The sequence below is a fragment of the Sebastes umbrosus genome, chromosome 5 (genome assembly GCF_015220745.1).
Source record: "Sebastes umbrosus isolate fSebUmb1 chromosome 5, fSebUmb1.pri, whole genome shotgun sequence".
Classification (NCBI taxonomy): domain Eukaryota; kingdom Metazoa; phylum Chordata; class Actinopteri; order Perciformes; family Sebastidae; genus Sebastes; species Sebastes umbrosus.
The window spans coordinates 34258981-34277682 of record NC_051273.1 but is presented as its reverse complement, the minus strand read 5'-3'; the positions used below and the strand labels follow the sequence as shown (position 1 = coordinate 34277682).

Sequence of the window (18702 nt, the reverse complement as noted above, 5' to 3'; positions counted from 1 at the left end):
ATGTAAAGGGGCCCACGAAGCTCCAGGGGGAAAACAGTAAAAATATAATTCACAGGGAGAGAAGCGAAAGCAGGCACGCAACAGGATACTCCATGCGCAAAGACGCAACGGCGGTGGTGTTTTTTTTTGCTCCGACACAACCTAGAATGAATATCCTACCGCGAGGTACAGCAGCAGTTGCGCTGGGAGGGTCCGATGATATCATTCTGCATAATAAGTAGCCTTCTGTTTACAGTTGTGTGCGTCTGTGCTCAGCCGGTCAAATTCACGGCCGTGACAGAACACGTCGTGAAAAGCAAAAAAATAAATAAAATCAAGCGTGTTAGACTTTATGTCGTGAGGCGTCCCAGACACGGCGTCGGTCGTCGCGTACTACGACACGCTACACGAGATAAAAACCAATGATTTTCGCACACGACACTCATTTATCGTTCCTGATCCGAGTCAACACCCTACGATGGCCGTGTCGGGCTGTAATCGTCCTGATATCGTGTAGTCTGAACCGGGCATTAAAGAGACTGGCGCTAAACCTGAAAATGAGCATGATATGTCCCCTTTAAGAACCACGTTTAAAAATGGAAATTTTCGTCCTATATCGGTGTATTACAGATGGTATCTCTGAATACGGCGGCCACCAAGTAACAAGAACTTGTCTTATAGAAAATGCCAAAAATATGTTTTGAAGGAATTGGCAAAACATCGCACCACAAGGTCCTTTTAGTAGCTCTTCTGGAGCTTTCCATTTGTATCAAACCTTCCGCAGCAGTCTCTCGATCTCAACTTTTCAGCCAACACGAGCAGCGTGTCTTTAATATACTAAATGTTCAAAAATGAATTTTGAACATTTAGAATTCATGACAACGGGGGCAAACTTCATCTGCTGAGGAAGATCATGCGATACAGTTGAAAGCTCCAGAACTACCACTACTACTACCACCATGGACCGTTTGGGTGAGAATCCAAGAATGAGTTGAATTTCTACAGACACACTGTTGCCTTGGCATCGTTTGTCCACCAGAGAGTGCTGACAGGTTTCAACTGTAAAATGTCACCGCATCATTGGCTCACAAAAAAATGAACAAATTTAAGGGATCCTTATCCAAAATGTGTTTATGTAAAATTAATATTGATCAAACTGTTATCAAGTTTTGGTAACCATCCAATATACAGTATAGATATCCGTATATCTGTCTCAAATTCCAGTATTAGTCGGGCTCTAAATAAGAACTGAACCATCTTCATTTCAACTTAAAGGTCCCATATTATAAAAAAGTAAGATTTATGTTTTTTTATTATAAAGCAGGATTTAGTCCTATATAAATACTGTGAAAGTATCGAAATGCTCAATCCACAGGGAAATACCCACAGCCCGTATTCAGAAACTCTGCATTTGAAACAAGCCGTCAGGATTCCTGTCCGTTTGTGATGTCACAAATATATAATATTTAGACCCTTTACACAGATTGAAACGTAAACATTCTAAATGTGTCCCAGTTTATTCCTGGTTGCAGCGTATGTGAATGTCATCAGCTGACAGGAAGTAAACATGGACCCAAGCTGTTGCCTAGGAACGCAATTCCGTCGAAATGTGCTAAAACAGAGCGTTTCAGACAGAGGGTAAATACAGGCATATTCAGGCCGACAGTATGAGGAAAATAATGTGTTTTTTGAACATTACAGCATGTAAACATGTTCTAGTAGAAACACAAAATACAAGTATGAACCTGAAAATGAGCACGATATGGGACCTTTAACAAATATATCCGCCCGTAAAGACCATGAGGTTGTGGCTGAAAGCCGCAGACATTTCGAGTAAGTTGACCTCAGTGCTAAGAATTTAGTCAGTATTGAACCCTCCAGCTCAGTGGTGTGGTTGAAAAAGACACCCCAGCTGAAGTGTAGTTCTCAGAGCAGTACGGGCCTCCAACATCCTGCACCGTCTGTTGTCTCCACTGCACTACCCTGCTTAAACACTTTTTATGGCCACACTCATTTTTTCGGTGGCGGAACAAAAGCGGAGACATATTCTAAAAAATGTCCTTTATAAAAACGAAATAAGGACTGCTGAAACTACGCCAAAATACCCTACCCACCCCATCACAGCGTGACCTGGGAGGTGTAACATAACATTGTCTTTGATCTTCTGTATGTCTGATCACCAACTTCTTCGTTTCCACGTGTTGAAGAACGAAGCTGAGTTCCACACTGAGCCAACCCTGTTAACATGTTAATGTAGCACCCCTGACCCCCCCTCTCTCTACATGGTGAAGTATGCTCCATCATCTCATTTCTGCAGTCTTTGGTAACAGACAGTATAAAACAGTTTGAGTCTGGTGTTGAATTGTTACTTTGTAAAGGTTTTTTTTTTTTCTTTGTCAACAGAAGACAAAATAAACACTTCATTGCCATATTCTGGACTACAGACCTGCCGTTTGTCTCACTTCTTTTTCTAGTTTCTTAAAGGTCCCATATTGTAAAAAGTGAGATTGTCATGTCTGTTAGAGTATAAAGCAGGTTTAAGTGCTATATAAATATTGTGAAAGTATTGAAACGTTCAATATACGGAGAAACACGCACAGCACGTATTCAGAAATTGTGCGTTTGAAACAAGCCGTTGGGATTTCTGTCCATTTGTGATGTCACAAGTATACAATGTTTAGACCATTACACGGATTTAAACATAAACATTCTTAATGTGTCCCAGTTTATTTCCTGTTGCAGTGTAACTTTGTAGTTTTTGTAACTTTTTAAAACGTGGATAAAAGTTTACATCAAATTATATGAATACAAGAGCACATGAAATATAATTATCTCATATTATCATAAGAAAAATCACAACTGTTGTGTTGTGGTTATGGAAATATGTAAACGTAATTTAATGTATCTATCAATCAATCAATCAAGCTTTATTTATATAGCACCTTTCAAATAAGTCAAATGCAATTCAAAGTGCTGGACAGACGATTGACAAAAAATGTAGAATGTTAAAAATGGATTGAAAGACTAATGCACACCAAAACAACCAATATAAAAGTTCATTGAATAAGAAAGCAATAAAAGATGGGTATTTAAGATAATCACTACAATGAAATGTCTCCTATGGGGACTAACATCATCACACATGAATACAGTTGGGCTCATTTGATCCACAAGAGTTTCAGCTTTACAGTGATACCCAATTTATGTAATTCAAGGCAGTTTAGGGACCTCAGTATGCAGAAATATTCAAATACATCATTTTTAGAATAGGAGAAAATAACACATTTATAATGCCTTCAAAAACTGCATGTGATTAGCATAAAGTGGGCATGTCTGTAAAGGGGAGACTCGTGGGTACCCATAGAACCCATTTACACACGTAGGCAAAATTGTTGGTACCCTTCCGTTAAAGATAGAAAAACCCACAATGGTCACTGAAATAACTTGAAACTGACAAAAGTAATAATAAATAAAAATTCACTGAAAATTAACTAATGAAAATCAGACATTGCTTTTGAATTGTGGTCCAACAGAATCATTTTAAAAAACAAACTAATGAAACTGGCCTGGACAAAAATGATGGTACCCTTAACTTAATATTTAGTTGTACAACCTTTCGAGGCAATCACTGCAATCAAGCGATTTCTGTAACTCTCAATGAGACTTCTGCACCTGTCGACAGGTATGTTGGCCCACTCCTCTTGAGCAAACTGCTCTAGCTGTCTCAGGTTTGAAGGGTGCCTTCTCCAGATTGCATGTTTCAGCTCCTTCCACAGATGTTCAATAGGATTTAGATCAGGGCTCATAGAAGGCCACTTCAGAATAGTCCAATGTTTTGTTCTTAGCCATTCTTGGGTGTTTTTAGCTGTGTTTTGGGTCATTATCCTGTTTGAGGACCCATCACCTGCAACTGAGACCAAGCTTTCTGACACTGGGCAGCACATTTCGCTCCAGAATGCCTTGATAGTCTTGAAATTTCATTGCACCCTGCACAGATTCAAGACACCCTGTGCCAGATGCAGCAAAGCAGCCCCATAACATAACCTAGCCTCCTCCATGTTTCACATTAGGTACAGTGTTCTTTTCTTTGTATGCTTCATTTTTGCGTCTGTGAACATAGAGCTGATGTGACTTGCCAAAAAGCTCCAGTTTTGTCTCATCTGTCCAAAGGACATTCTCCCAGAAGCTTTGTGGCTTGTCAATATGCATTTTGGCAAATTCCAGTCTCGCTTTTTTATGATTTGGCGTCCTCCTCGGTTGTCTTCCATTAAGTCCACTTTGGCTCAAACAGCGACGGATGGTGCAATCTGACACTGATGTACCTTGACCTTGGAGTTCACCTCTAATCTCTTTGGAAGTTGTTCTGGGCTCTTTGGTTACCATTCGTATTATCCGTCTCTTCAATTTGTCATCAATTTACCTCTTGCGGCCACGTTCAGGGAGGTTGGCTACAGTCCCATGGACCTTAAACTTCTGAATAATATGAGCAGCTGTAGTCACAGGAACATCAAGCTGCTTGGAGATGGTCTTATAGCCTTTACCTTTAACATGCTTGTCTATTATTGTCCTTCTAACCTCCTGAGACAACTCTCTCCTTAGCTTTCTGTGGTCCATGTTCAGTGTGGTACACACCATGACTGACTGATTAAAAGTTTGAAGATACCTGTGATGCTAATTACAGGACACACCTTAGTTTAACATGTCCCTATGGTCAAATTATTTTCAATCTTTTCTAGGGGTACCATCATTTTTGTCCAGGCCAGTTTCATTAGTTTGTTTTTTAAAATGATTCTGTTGAACCACAATTCAAAAGCAACAGCTGATTTTCATTAGTTAATTTTCAGTGAATTTTTATTTATTATTACTTTTGTCAGTTTCAAGTTATTTCAGTGACCATTGTGGGTTTTTCTTTCTTTAACGGAAGGGTACCAACAATTTTGCCTACGTGTGTACATTCACATATCTGGAGGTCAGAGGTCAAGGGACCCCTTTGAAAATGACCATGGCCGCTTTTCCTCACCAAAATACGCTAAATGAAGGGATAACATTTTAGATTTGAAGTAAATGGACTTGTATTTATATAGCGCTTTTCTAGTCTTCCGACCACTCAAAGCTCTTTACACTACATGTCGGTATTTACCCATTCATACACTGTTATCAGAGGCTACTAAGGTGCCAACTTTGCCCATCAGGATCTAATCTAAATACTCATTCACACACACCGATGGTTATGCCTTCGGGAGCAATTTGGGGTTAAGTGTCTTGCTCAAGGACATATCGACATGTGACCCGGAGCAGCCGGGGATCGAACCACCGACCTTCCCATTGGTGGACAACCTGCTCTACCCTTTGAGCCACAGCCTCCCTAAAGTCATGCAATGTTCGATATATTTTACATGAAAAACAGTATATATACGGTAAATTACAGCGTTCAAATTACACCGTAACTTCTGGGGGAGCCCTATTTTTTGGGGGAGGGAGGGTAGTGTACACAGTACTGTACTTTGTTATTGTCATCTATGGTTATTTGCATAAAAACTCATGATTATTTAAATATTTGCTTTGATTAAAAAAAATCTTGGTAGTTGTTATGAAGTTAAACAGGTCATAATTCTCTCTATTTATTTTATATTGATGTGAAAACATCTCCTTCAAACAACTGGATTTATTCAAGTTTCTCGCCAAAAACTTAATTTTACGAGATAATATTTGAACACATCATGATAACGTTGTAATTTACCTTCATCCAATTGTCCTTTTGCTGAGCAGACCGTGAACATCTCATAATAATATGCCAAAGTGGCGGGGTCCTGATGATTTCACCCGCCAATGTCAACAATTTACCGGGTGGCGGGTGCTAATTTCCAACCCTGGTTGTGTGTATTAAATAATACATATTGTAAAAAGTGAGATTTTCATCTCTATTTTTTATTATAAAACAGGTTTAAGTGCTGTATAAATACTTCGGAAACAAGCCGTCAGCATTTCTGTTACTTTGCGATGTCACAACTGTACAATATATATCGATGGGCATGTATTGTGCCCATAGTGTTCTAGTTATAACGTAAAGTAAAGTGTGTTTGTACATTTTCCAGCATTGTTCAGAGTTGGCAGGTACGACGGCCTCGTTGATGGTTATATGTCAGCTGTTCCCTCAGTGACGGTCGCCAACACCACCTGCCACCTGCCTCGTAGCGACGCCTTCCACATGCTCAGAGACCCCGTGTTGGGGGACTTACCCTGGCCAGGTCTGGTGTTTGGGCTCAACGTGCTGTCTGGTGCACGGATCAGGTAGCTTCACCGACACCAGTAGTCCATAGAATCCTTGATTGGATCATCAGTCATTTTAAATGTGTGTGTGTTTTAACTGGTTATGAAACAGTCTCACTTTAATACTGATGCCTCTATATGACCTACATAACTAAACGAGACCATCAGAGAGAAGACTGGCTGTCTCTACATAGTTATTCTTTAAGGTGCAGTGTGTAACATCTGCCAACATGTAGCGGTGAGGATGCAGATCGCAACCTCTCCCGTGTGCCAAGCGTGTAGCAGAACTACGGTCGCCGACGTGAAAACGCGAATGTCTAGAGCTGTAGATCCCTTAAATGTTACACACTGGGCCTTTAAGGATTTGGGTTAAGTATTTAGTTGCAATGGTTATGAGTAGGGATCGGCTCCTCTCCTCTTCTCCCTTTCTATGCTCCCACTGGGACCCTTCATCTCACTCGGAAGCACAACATCTCCCTCCATTGTTTTGCGGACGATACCCCGCTATACGTATCATTAAAAAGTCCCAGCACTTTGTGTTTACAACCTCTGTTTGACAGTCTCCGGGACTGTTAAACGTACTGAAAACTGATGTGGTTCTGTTTGCCTCAGGGGGCTTTACAATCTGTACAGGATACGACACCCTCTGTCCTTTACAGTGCGACCCTCACATCGGATAAGGAAAAACTTAACCAAAAAAAAACCTTTTAACAGGGAAAAAAATGTAAGAAACCTCAGGAAGAGCAACAGAGGAGGGATTGCCCTTCCAGGATGGAGAGACGTGCAATAGATGTTGTGTGTTCAGAGTAACAACATAATGAAAATACAACATAGACAATCCATATGACAAAAAATAATATGTATAATGTGAATATAAGTGAGAAGGTGGATCCAGGAGGATGTCAAGCAGCTTCCAGGCGTCCCCTAACAGATCAACACGACCTCCTCTCCACGCCAAACCGGTAGAGCCAGGGCAACACGACCTCCTCTCCACGCCAACCAGATAGAGCCTTAGCAACAGGACCTCCTCTCCACGCCATATAGGTAGAACCAGAGCAACACGACCTCCTTTCCACGTCAAGATAGATAGAGCTCGAGCAACACAACCTCCTCTCCTCTGTCACTTTTAGGGTTAATTTTAAGACTTTATTATTTGTCTATAAAGCACTTCCCTCCTACCTATCTGCCCCTTTAAATTCCTTTACCCCACTTAGGTCACTCGGGTCTTCTGACCACTCACTTCTGGTCGTCCCTTGGGCTTGGCGGATGCTCAGGGGGTTGACCGCGCCTTCTCAGTTGCGGGCCCCGGTCTGTGGAACAAACTGCCCCACCACATCAGATCTGCTCCCTTTATACGGAGTCTTTCAAAGCACAGCTCAAGACCCACCTCTTCTCTTTGGCTTTTGAATGCACTTAAATTGTGAATACCAATTGGCCTTTTATAATAACAATAACAGTCTTTTACTCATGGATTTTATCTTAGTCTCTGTCTGTGGATACGTGTGATTTTGTTGTCTGCTCTGTTGACCTGTTTTTATTCTACCTACGTCTGTAAAGCACTTTGGTCAGCTCATGTTGTCTTAAATGTGCTATCGTAATAAATTTGACTTGATGTATTATGTCAACGAGGGTCTTCACAAGTATAGAGAGAGTAATATGTGTGTGTTTGTGTGTGCAGATTATAGTCCAGAGGTCTCTGTCAGCCAAGTCTTTGTCTCATGCCAAAGGAGGCAGCGTGTTGGGAAGCTACCTCAAACTGCTGCCAATGTTCTTTGTCGTCATGCCAGGCATGATCAGCCGATCACTGTTCCCAGGTCAGTCTATCTGCCTCTCCTCTTTATGTTCGAGTTCATTCATCATTTTTGATTTGACCTCAATAAACCAGCCAAAATACTTTCATTTATCTAATTAAATATATTTACATCCGTTGTCAAATTCATGGAATTGAATGAATGAAATTCAACACAGTTTTCTAACTCACACATTTGGCTTTGAGAGACGGTGATGCATCGTAGAAGCTGGACAAAGATGTGTAACTAACTAACTCTAAATATCTGTTATTCTCTGTGTGTGTGTTGTTGTAGATGAGGTGGGCTGTGTGGATCCAGCAGTGTGTCAGAGTGTGTGTGGAGCTTCAGTCGGTTGCTCCAACATCACCTACCCTAAACTAGTGGTGGAGCTGATGCCTGCGGGTGAGTCATACACACACACACACTACAAACACAAATATGCACACGCACACGTGCACACTACACACACACATACTACATACACACACGTGCACACACACACCAAGGTCTCGTTTGGGCCCTCAATGCATTATAAAATAAAAGCACAATATAATAAAAGCACAACATCAGCATAATCACTTCCTGTATTAGATTGTTTTGTCCACCTTTACACCGTCACTGTGTGTGTTCTTTCCACCTTGAGGGAGCGAGATGCTGTCCAGCTCTCTCACAGTCACTTGTTGACCTGGTAAACTCACCTGAACCTGTCTGCAGAATGTGGGCAGCCGTTGTGTCCCTCACATTTATAGGCTTATTGAATGAACTAATGTATGAGTTATCTTTACACTTAAACCCCCCCCCCCCCCTTAAAATAACCTAATTTATTGTCATTGAATAAGAGTGCATTTATGTTTCTAGTAAAACAATACACCATCATTGTGATATGTCTTGATACACCTTACAGTGAAGGTGTCAGTAAATAAATATCTAAACATAATAAATAAGGTTTAATGATCTCTAATTACAACAGTTCTGATCGGTCAGGAATAGGCGTGGTTTTAAATATTAATAGCTATTTACAGACTGTGTGGGCTAAAACACACAAGAAGCCTGATTCTCCTTTACAATAATTCTCTACATGTTTACAATCAGGCAGGTAAACTCATTCAAATATGCAATAATTAAGATCAGTGTATATGATGGAAGAGAGTGTGCAAAACACACTTTTCTTTGTACTTTATTTTTGTACTTTATACAAATTCACTGAATCAGCAGAACTTCAGTCTGAGTTGAATATTTGCAGCAAATGATGAGAGAAATGAGCAGAAATGAATTCATATTATTTATTTATATTATTATTTATTTTATTTTATTAGATGTTCATTATTATGCACTGATTGTGGGAGAACTGGATCAACCAGATCGAACCCGTGCGTAACACAACAGTAGACAACACTGACTACTGAGGCGGCGCTGAGAGCTCAAGCCCTCGCATTCATTCAGAAGGAAAAAGTCAATTTTTCCTTCAAGATGAATGACACATTGAAGACATTTTTTATATATATATAAAATATATATATGTGGGATAAACCGGAGCCCCCGGAGAAAACCCCATAAACCACCTTAACGCCTCGTCACGGCGGCGAGCATAGAAGAGAAGCACCTGCACATGCAGGACCTCTGTCTCGGTGGTGCCATCAGGTGACCTTTGACGGCGGAGGCGATACGGTCTCCGAGTGCCGGTTTACCCCCTTTCAAGGACACCAGCACCCACGTCGCATTGCCCCACGTCTTAATTAGGTCCCGGTAAATGGTCTTTTCGAGGTTTTCCCATGTTTCTGGGCTGGAATCGAAATCGAGACCCTCGACTTCGGCCCACGTTTGTTCAAAAAGGCGCTGGATGATGTCATGGACGTTTGAAAGGGTCCAGGTCACTTTCGCCTTCTTGAAGATCCGCGTGACCAGCCTCTCCAAGATCACCTCGACGCAGTTTTTGTTTTGTACATTCCGCGCTCGACGTTCACAGTCATCACGAAAAACCGGGGCAGGTGGGGCAGTGATTGCCAAAGGTTTCCTGGCCCTCGGCTTAGTGCCCAGTATGGCGTGTCTCATATTGTTGGCGAGGTCGCCGGACTGACAGATCTGCCACCATCTGGCCAGAGACAGGAAACCGAGCACCTTCCGCTGCAATTCGGCGCGCATGTTAGCACGTATCACCGGCTCGGGGATGATCTCTGGTCCGTGTAGGATGTGTGTGTAGAGGAGATCACTTAAGACCTTTGTGAACTCCAAGACTCGACCGGGGGGAATGTTTAGGAGCGGAGTGCCGAGTCCCAGAAGATCGCGGTTCTCTGTTTTTTTCATCAGATCGTTAATCTTCTTCGTTAGAGACTTCGCCGACTCCCGACTGTGAACTTTGGAGCTTCGGTGGAATTTTTTCCTCATCTGTGCCACGATGCGATGGATGCAAGATTTGGCAAAGCACTTTGCCAAAAGCTTCTTAATTTTGCTTCCGATGTTTTTCTTGGAGCGTTTCCTCTTCTGCTCCGAAGGAGTCTGTCTTACAGCCTCTTCGGCGATACTCCGAGCGATTTCTTCCGCGACGTCTTCAATCTCCCGAGCGCTTTGAGACTGCAACAGCGCGTACTCGGAGTCCGGCACGTCAACCAAGAGGGGTTCGGTGATGTCGTTTAACTGCGTCTTGATGATGATTTGGACAATAGCGATGTCTTTCATCGAAATCACGACGTCAGACGAAGGCGTCGTCGCATGGCGGTCTTTGGCGTCTGAAGGTTCCAGTTCCACATCTGATTCTTCGTAGATGGTCCTCTGCTTGCGCTGTCGAGGCGAGAACACCGACTTCATCTTGCCAATGAATGTCTGGCACATTTTGCAGGCGTGCACAATCATGCTGTTGAGTCTGCTGGGAGGAGTGAGGCGCTGAACTATGCCCTCGGGGCTGGAGAGGGCACTTCGGACGCTCTCCGAAACCTCTGCAGAGATCAATGTCGTCAAGTTTTTGGAGCTCGGACACTGAACCGAGACGTCGACGCCCAGAGCTTCGGCAAAACTCTGAGAGATTGTGTCGCCCAGATTGATTTGGACGTCGTCCTCAGACGCCAGGGTCGTGCTCCCGAGAGATTTCAGGAAAGCTTTTGTCAAGGCCGCTGTCATGTCCAACAGCAACTCTCCCATCATGGTCATAGTGGCGTCGTCGGGGCTGCCGGATTTCAAAAATCCCCACTGATCCGCCGTCATCCCCTTAAAGAAGGAGTTGAGCAGCTTGGAAACAGCGCGACGGACGTTGAACTCGGGCATGATGGATTCTGGCTGGGAAGTTCTTGATGATACCATGATGCTGATTTACGGTCAATTCTTGTCGATGCTTCGTGGTTTTTGGAGAGAAATTCACTGCTTCTCTCAGTAGATAGTCTGATGAGTGAAAATAATCGTTAGTTGCAGCCCTAATTCTTATTAACTAACATGTAAGCTGCATTTAAATGTTGGGGCTAATTTGAACTGCTTCATATACTGTTGGGAGGTTTAATCTAAAGCAATGCATTCATAAAATTCATAAAATTCATACCTCTTTCTCTTGAGACTTGAAACTGCTTCTCTCAGTCGATGTGTTTCGTCTGATCGAGTCTTCAGATTCAACTACAGTTGTGTGATTCTGGGACTCTCTCCTGAATGTCACTCCTTTATGATGTCACCGCTCCTTTAAGATGTCACAACTGATGTCACCACTCCTTTAATTCATCACAGTGTTCCATCTGGTGATGTCACAGCAGTGATGATGTCACCACTGCTGTGATGTCACCACTGCTGTGATGTCACCCAAACACACACACATGCACACACACGTGCACATACACCTGCACACACATACATGCCTTACTTTCTCCGTATTTTACTTATTATACCTTCTAACCTTGCACCTTGCACTCAGGTGTGCTCTGTCGATTAATCCTCCGTGCCTATCGCTGTTGTCAGGACATATTAGTAGAAACTAAAGATCATACGGTACTTAATATTCATAAATTTATATAAAATAGTATTGTATAGTACAGCATGTAAAGCACTGTAAAGTGCTGTGGTATACGTCTCAAATTTCCATAGACACATCTTGAAAATAGGACATTTTATGAAAGGAGAACATCTTGAGAACAAAACAAGAGAAAGAACTCTTATTATTGGAGATTCTTTATTAGGAAAACCCCCTCAGATATACCATGTATACATGTTAAAATACATTTTTAGTGAAATCAGCTGTGCTTTTATTTGCTTCTGCAGTATTATTATTATGTTGTTTTTTTTCCCTGTGTAAAATGATTAATGATCAAATAATAGAGTTTTATAGTTGAATATAAACCTGATATTTCTCCGTGACTGTGTCATCTTTTTGACGTGCAGGTCTTCGTGGTCTGATGCTAGCGGTGATGTTAGCTGCTATGATGTCATCGCTGACCTTCATCTTTAACAGCAGCTCCACTCTGTTTACACTGGACCTCTACCACAGAGCCAGACCTGACGCCTCGGAGAGGGAACTCATGATAGTCGGAAGGTAGTGGTGTCGAGACTATCTGATACATATAGAGAAAACACCCCCTTGATTCAAAATGATGTAGGTAAAGCAATGATAATAATAATAGGCTCGTTGGAGATGAGCCAGGCCTGCGCAGAATCGATCACCGGCGATCGCCGCGCAATGCACGCCGGTTGGATTTGTGTCCGACTTGATGCCGACTCGCTCCGACGTCACGCACACGTGGGCAACGATAACCTCACGAGATCGAGGCGGTCGCAGATTTTAGAGCCAGGCAACGCAGCTGCTCTCCACAGACTGCAAACCCAGGGCATTATGGGAAACGCCTGATCAAAGAGCTGATTGGCTCTTAGTTCTGACAGCAAACACCACGTGTTGTAGAAAGTCCTAACCTTCTGTGTAATTGTAATATTTAACACTAGTTGTAGGATATTAGTCTCGTGTTGTGCAATGAAGGTTTCATCTGTTAACAAACACATCTTGTGTGATTGATAATAATGATTATTATAATAATGAAGGTTATTTATATATAACACTTATCAAAACGAGTGCTCATTATGTGCTTTACAAGGCGGACATAAAAATAATAAAGGATAGAATCCAATGCCAGATACACGCACATTTCCATATAGATTTACAAACAAATAGAAATAAATCCCAACGTGGTCTGAAAACTACAAGTGGCCTACAGATCGGATCTAACAGGAAGTCACTTCTTCTGTGACTTCCTGTAAATTCATTGAAGACTGCTGGAAACTGTCCAACTTGACCGCAGCTTTTTGTCCCCGCACCCTGCTGCTGCTGCTGCTGCCGCCTGATGTCGTCTACTTTCCAGACGAGGCGCAGTTCATCTCTAACGGTGATGATGGTGACCATGCAACAGCATCACTAACGGCAAAATGGATAGTAGTGATAATGTCATGGACATTAGACCCGGGATAGGTAACCTGAAACGCCAGATGGTTCCTTAGCTACACAGAACAGTAAATCTATTTTCCTATCTGATCCAGGAATCCTTCCAACTGTAAAGACTTAAAGGTTGAAACAAACCGTTAGGATTTCTGTCCATCTGTGATGTCACAAATATACAATATTTAGACCATTACATGGTTTTAAATGTAAACAATGTTAATGTGTGCAGTGTATGTAAATGACATCAGCTAACAGGAAGTAAACATGGACCCAGACTGTTGCCTAGCAACGCAATTCCGTCAGAATGAGCTAAAACGGAGCGTTTCAGACAGAGGATAAATACAGGTATATTCAGACAGACAGTATGAGGAAAATAAAGTGTTTTTTTAACATTACAGCATGTAAACATGTTCTAGCAGAAACACAAAATACAAGTATGAAACTGAAAATGAGCATGATATGGGACCTTTAAGACTCTGTTTGACCTCACCCAAAGCTGATAGATTATAATATTTTGTGTATTTTCAGGGTGTTCATCCTGGTCTTGGTGTGTGTTAGTCTGTTGTGGATTCCAGTCATCCAAACAGCCAACAGTGGACAGCTGTTTGATTACGTCCAGTCAGTCACCAGCTTTCTAGCTCCGCCCATCACCGCCGTTTTCCTCATGGCTATCTTCTGGCCACGTGCCAACGAGCAGGTAGGTTTTACTTTCACACATTCAGAAATTCAGAGCGTTAATATATCATCATCAACTATTAGTCTATGTAAAGATATAGAGGAGTAATGTCTACCTGAGTCTATGATATCACAGCATTATTTATTTTATTTATTAGGTTAGTCCCATTGAGATCAAAGATCTCTTTTACAAGGGAGACCGGGCCAAGATAGCAGCAACACAGTTATAGTAAAAGTAACAGACAACACATAAATTAACAACATTATAAAACTTGCGTTTCACCAGAGCTTTAAACTCAGTCAAGGTAACTACGTTTTGAAGTTGAAAGATCAGATTGTAAATTATTCCAAGCGTTAGGTGCCGAAAACCTCAAAAGCTTTCTTTCCCATTCAGTTCGTACTTTGGGAACAACCAATTACAAAATGTCCATAGAAGGAAGATTATGACTTCCAGTTTTCCTTTTTAAAAGAGAAGACAAGTAAGAAGGAATTATACCCAGAATGCTTTTGTAGATAAACGCATAACAATGACTGAGGCGACGAGCACATAAGGATGACCGGTTCACTTTAGAGTAGAGTACACCATGGTGAGTCAAAGAATGACAGTTTGTAATGAATCTCAGTGACCCGTGATACACGCTATCCAGCATGTGAAGACAATGAGCAGAAGCATTCGTATACAACACATCTCCATAGTCAATAACAGGTAAAAAGGTAGATTCCACCAGTTTCTGTTTCACACAAAAAGAAAAGCAAGACTTGTTTCTGTAGTAAAATCCTAATAATATATATTAATATATCATCATCAACTGTGTCTGGAGTTTGAACCGGAGTAACGTTTAACATTTCTTTACTAATAAAAGTGCTAAAAAACACTTTCATGTAACATTTGTCGTCCTTAAATAAAAGGTGAAAATCCTTAGTATTGATACAATCGATTTTTGCGTTTCAAATCGATTTTATATCGATATACGTCTCCCTTGAAGGACAACTTGCCGAGTACCTATCGATGTACTTGGATCGTAGGAATATAAATCGATACAACGTTGTAGCCCCAACAACATGTAGTTATATATTTGAGGAGGCACATGTCAGCTGTGCTATTAGCCCTTAATATAAAACTAAAAATCTAGCCTAATAAAGGTATTGAAACTAGATTTTGACACTGGACACCTCTAAGAGACAGGGACAAAGATTAATTAATGCCCTTTTCACTTCAGTGCTGTTTTTTTAAAGGTCCCATATCGTGCTCATTTTCAGGTTCATACTTCTATTTTGTGTTTCTACTAGAACATGTTTACATGCTGTAATGTTAAAAAAACACTTTATTTTCCTCATACTGTCTGCCTGAATATGCCTGTATTTACCCTCTGTCTGAAACGCTCCGTTTTAGTGCATTTCAATGGAATTGCAACAGAATTGCGTTGCTAGGCAACAGCTTGGGTCCATGTTTACTTCCTGTCAGCTGATGACATTCACATCCACTGCAACGTGGAATAAACTGGGACCCATTTAGAATGTTTACGTTTAAAACTTTGAAATGGTCTAAATATTGTATGTTTGTGACATCACAAATGTACAGAAATCCTGACGGCTTGTTTCAAAAGCTCAGTTTCTGAATACAGGCTGTGTGTTTCTCTGTGGATTAAGCGTTTAGATACTTTCACAGTACTTATATAGAACTTGAACCTGCTTTATAATATAAAAGACATGAAAATGTCACTTTTTACAATATGGGACCTTTAATATTTCTATGTTTCTCAGGGTGCATTCCGGGGTCTGATGACGGGACTAGCGGTGGGACTGATCCGCATGGTTCTGGAGGTCTCCTACGGAGCTCCTTCCTGGTGTCAGCCTGACCGACGGCCTGCTGTCCTGGCCGATGTCCACTACTTTACTTTGCTCTCATCCTGTTGGCTCTCACCTGCATTATCATTGTTGCTGTCAGCTTGGCCACGGCCCCGATACCTAAAGAACATGTAAGGAACATACATCCATGAACGCCTCCCCATCTATCTGCTGCTCTCATTAACAATCACAACATCCGCATGTGTTAGCTGTGAGGTTTGAACATGACGACAGAGGGCTGACAAAGCACAACATTCATAGTTCAGAGATGATTCAGTGCAAAGCTTCAGGTCTGATGTTTGTTGAAGTACGGTAGAGGCAAATATACGGTGGCCCTGAGAGCTCAACACACTGCAAATAGACAAACCACTAGCAAATCAATGCTGCAAGTCGCACAGACAACAATGGAAACTGTTTCCAGGGGACACTAAAAAGTGACGCACACAAGCTGGGGGCGCTTGTTGTTGTCATGATTTTTGGTTTATGAAGTTATTGAAGTCATCTACCTGCCGGTGTTAGAAAATGAGCTAAAATGTAATTACGTTTGGTTTATTTGAACATTGTCATTCAGATATTATTGCAGATATCTGCTGTTAACCTTGTTATCTTTTTGCTCCTGCCAAATCAAATAATCTGATGAAATCCACACAATTAACTGTGAAACGGGCTAACGTTATGTTAGCTGGCTGAAGCTGCTTTTAGGACTGTCACCAAGTAACGTTCAAGGACGAAAATAAATTGCAAATTGTTTAATTAATTGTTTAAAACGAGTCAAAATAAGTTGCATAATATAAAATAAACCCCTTTCTGTAATGAAAGAACGGGCAGCAGTCAATTGTTAACTGATAAACAAATGAATCTAAGTGATGAAAGCTACCTAACCTAACCAAAACCTACCGCTAGTTTAACTTGCTCGTCCTCCTATTACAGCTTCTGAGATTAATGTACAGCCAGCTAACATAACGATAGCCTGTTTCACAACTCATGCCGAGGCATGCTTATCTCACACAAAATTAAATACATAACTATATACATTAGAACCAAGGGAGCTTACATTTCATTCTTAGTATTCTCAGCAAGAAGAGGAAAGGAAGAAAAGAGAAAAAAAAAGTCAGTGGAGTCATACAAAGTCTGCTCTTACTGGGGTTATAAATATGATCCATTTATTCCAAATCTGGTAAAAATTGCCCTTTTGGATCCTCAAAGAGTAAGTCAACTTTTCCATTTTAAATATTTCAAAGATTATTCCATACCAATCATCCAAGGTATGTGGTACTGAAGTTACCTGATCCGTGCACCAGACCCACGTACAGTACATTGAGCCCAAACACCAGACCTGGCCAGGGTAAGTCCCCCGACACGGGGTCTCTGAGCATGTGGAAGGTGTCACTACGAGGCAGGTGGCAGGTGGTGTTGGCGACCGTCCCCGAGGGAGCAGCTGACATATAACCATCAACGAGGCCGTCGTACCAGTCAACTCTGGAGAATGCTGGAAAATGTACAAACACGCACACTTTACTTTACTTTACTTTACTTTACTTTACAACTAGCACACTATGGGCACAATACATGCCCATAGATATATAATTCACAATATATATATAGATATATATGGGAACATATGTGTCCTGTCTATGAACATTAGTGCAAATGTGGCACCCTGGACATTTTAGGGTTAAGGATTGTGCCCAGAAATACTGAGTTGTTACCTGTGTGTCATTATTTTGGTACCCCCACTATGGTTATTTTTGCGCTTGGTGTCACTTAAAAGACAGTAGGAAGGACAGTAAACTCAACTGCTTTAGTGTCAAGTAATTCTAAGACAACATTCTGTGTTGGCCAGTAGGTGGCGGTAGTGGCTTTGGTAAGTCAGCGACTGGCGCTGTTATTCTTCTGTAGCCGGAAGTCAGCGCAGTACTAGCATAAGACAGTCAGGATAGTAGTATACAACAAAGCCGACGTTCATCCATGACTGTTCTTTTAATGTGTTTACAGGTGAGAGACGTACACAAGCGCCATATACATATAGTACTAATATTTGTGTGTTAAGGTTATTATCGGTTATGGGGCCGTGTGTTTATGTTTATAAGCGTAATGTACGTCACGGAGTTAGTCCGATAGCTAACGCTAACGAAGGCTAGCTTGAATAGCTATTCTAGGTCCGTGGCCCTCGAGGGGTACAGTTAACGGTTGTGTATTGACTGTATAAATGTATTTCCATCTAAGATGCAGTGACATTGAAAACAAATGTGTTCAGTTGTTGATATAATTAATCTGTAATATGTTCAGAGGTTGATATAATCAGTCATTTATGTCCAGTGGTTGATATACCATGTCTTTAACAGAGTGTGTATTAGAGGCTGCACGGTTGCCATTGTGTTTTGGTAATGTTAGTTTCATGAGAGATTTAGCTTATGTAATATTGTGTACTGAATTACTTTCATTGTATTACTTTATATTGAGTTAGTTATATTTAGTTACTTTTATAGTTATTCTTTTGTAGCCGGAAGTCAGCGCAGTACTAGCATAAGACAGTCAGGAAAGTAGTATACAACAAAGCCGACGTTCATCCATGACTGTTCTTTTAATGTGTTTACAGCGTAATAAATGTACCTGGCACCTGGATGGAAAGAAACTGTCTCTTCATTCAGTATGTGGGTAACACAAAGGCACCCCCAACTATGATCACAATCTGGAGCACGTCAGTGTAGATCACTGCTGCCAAACCACCTACAGAGACAC

General features: G+C 41.4%; 1 pseudogene; it reads left to right on the top strand.

Moving 5' to 3' along the window:
* The first annotated feature begins 1778 nt into the window (after positions 1 to 1778).
* LOC119488530 lies at positions 1779 to 17228 on the top strand (annotated as a pseudogene).
* The last annotated feature ends 1474 nt before the right edge of the window (positions 17229 to 18702 follow it).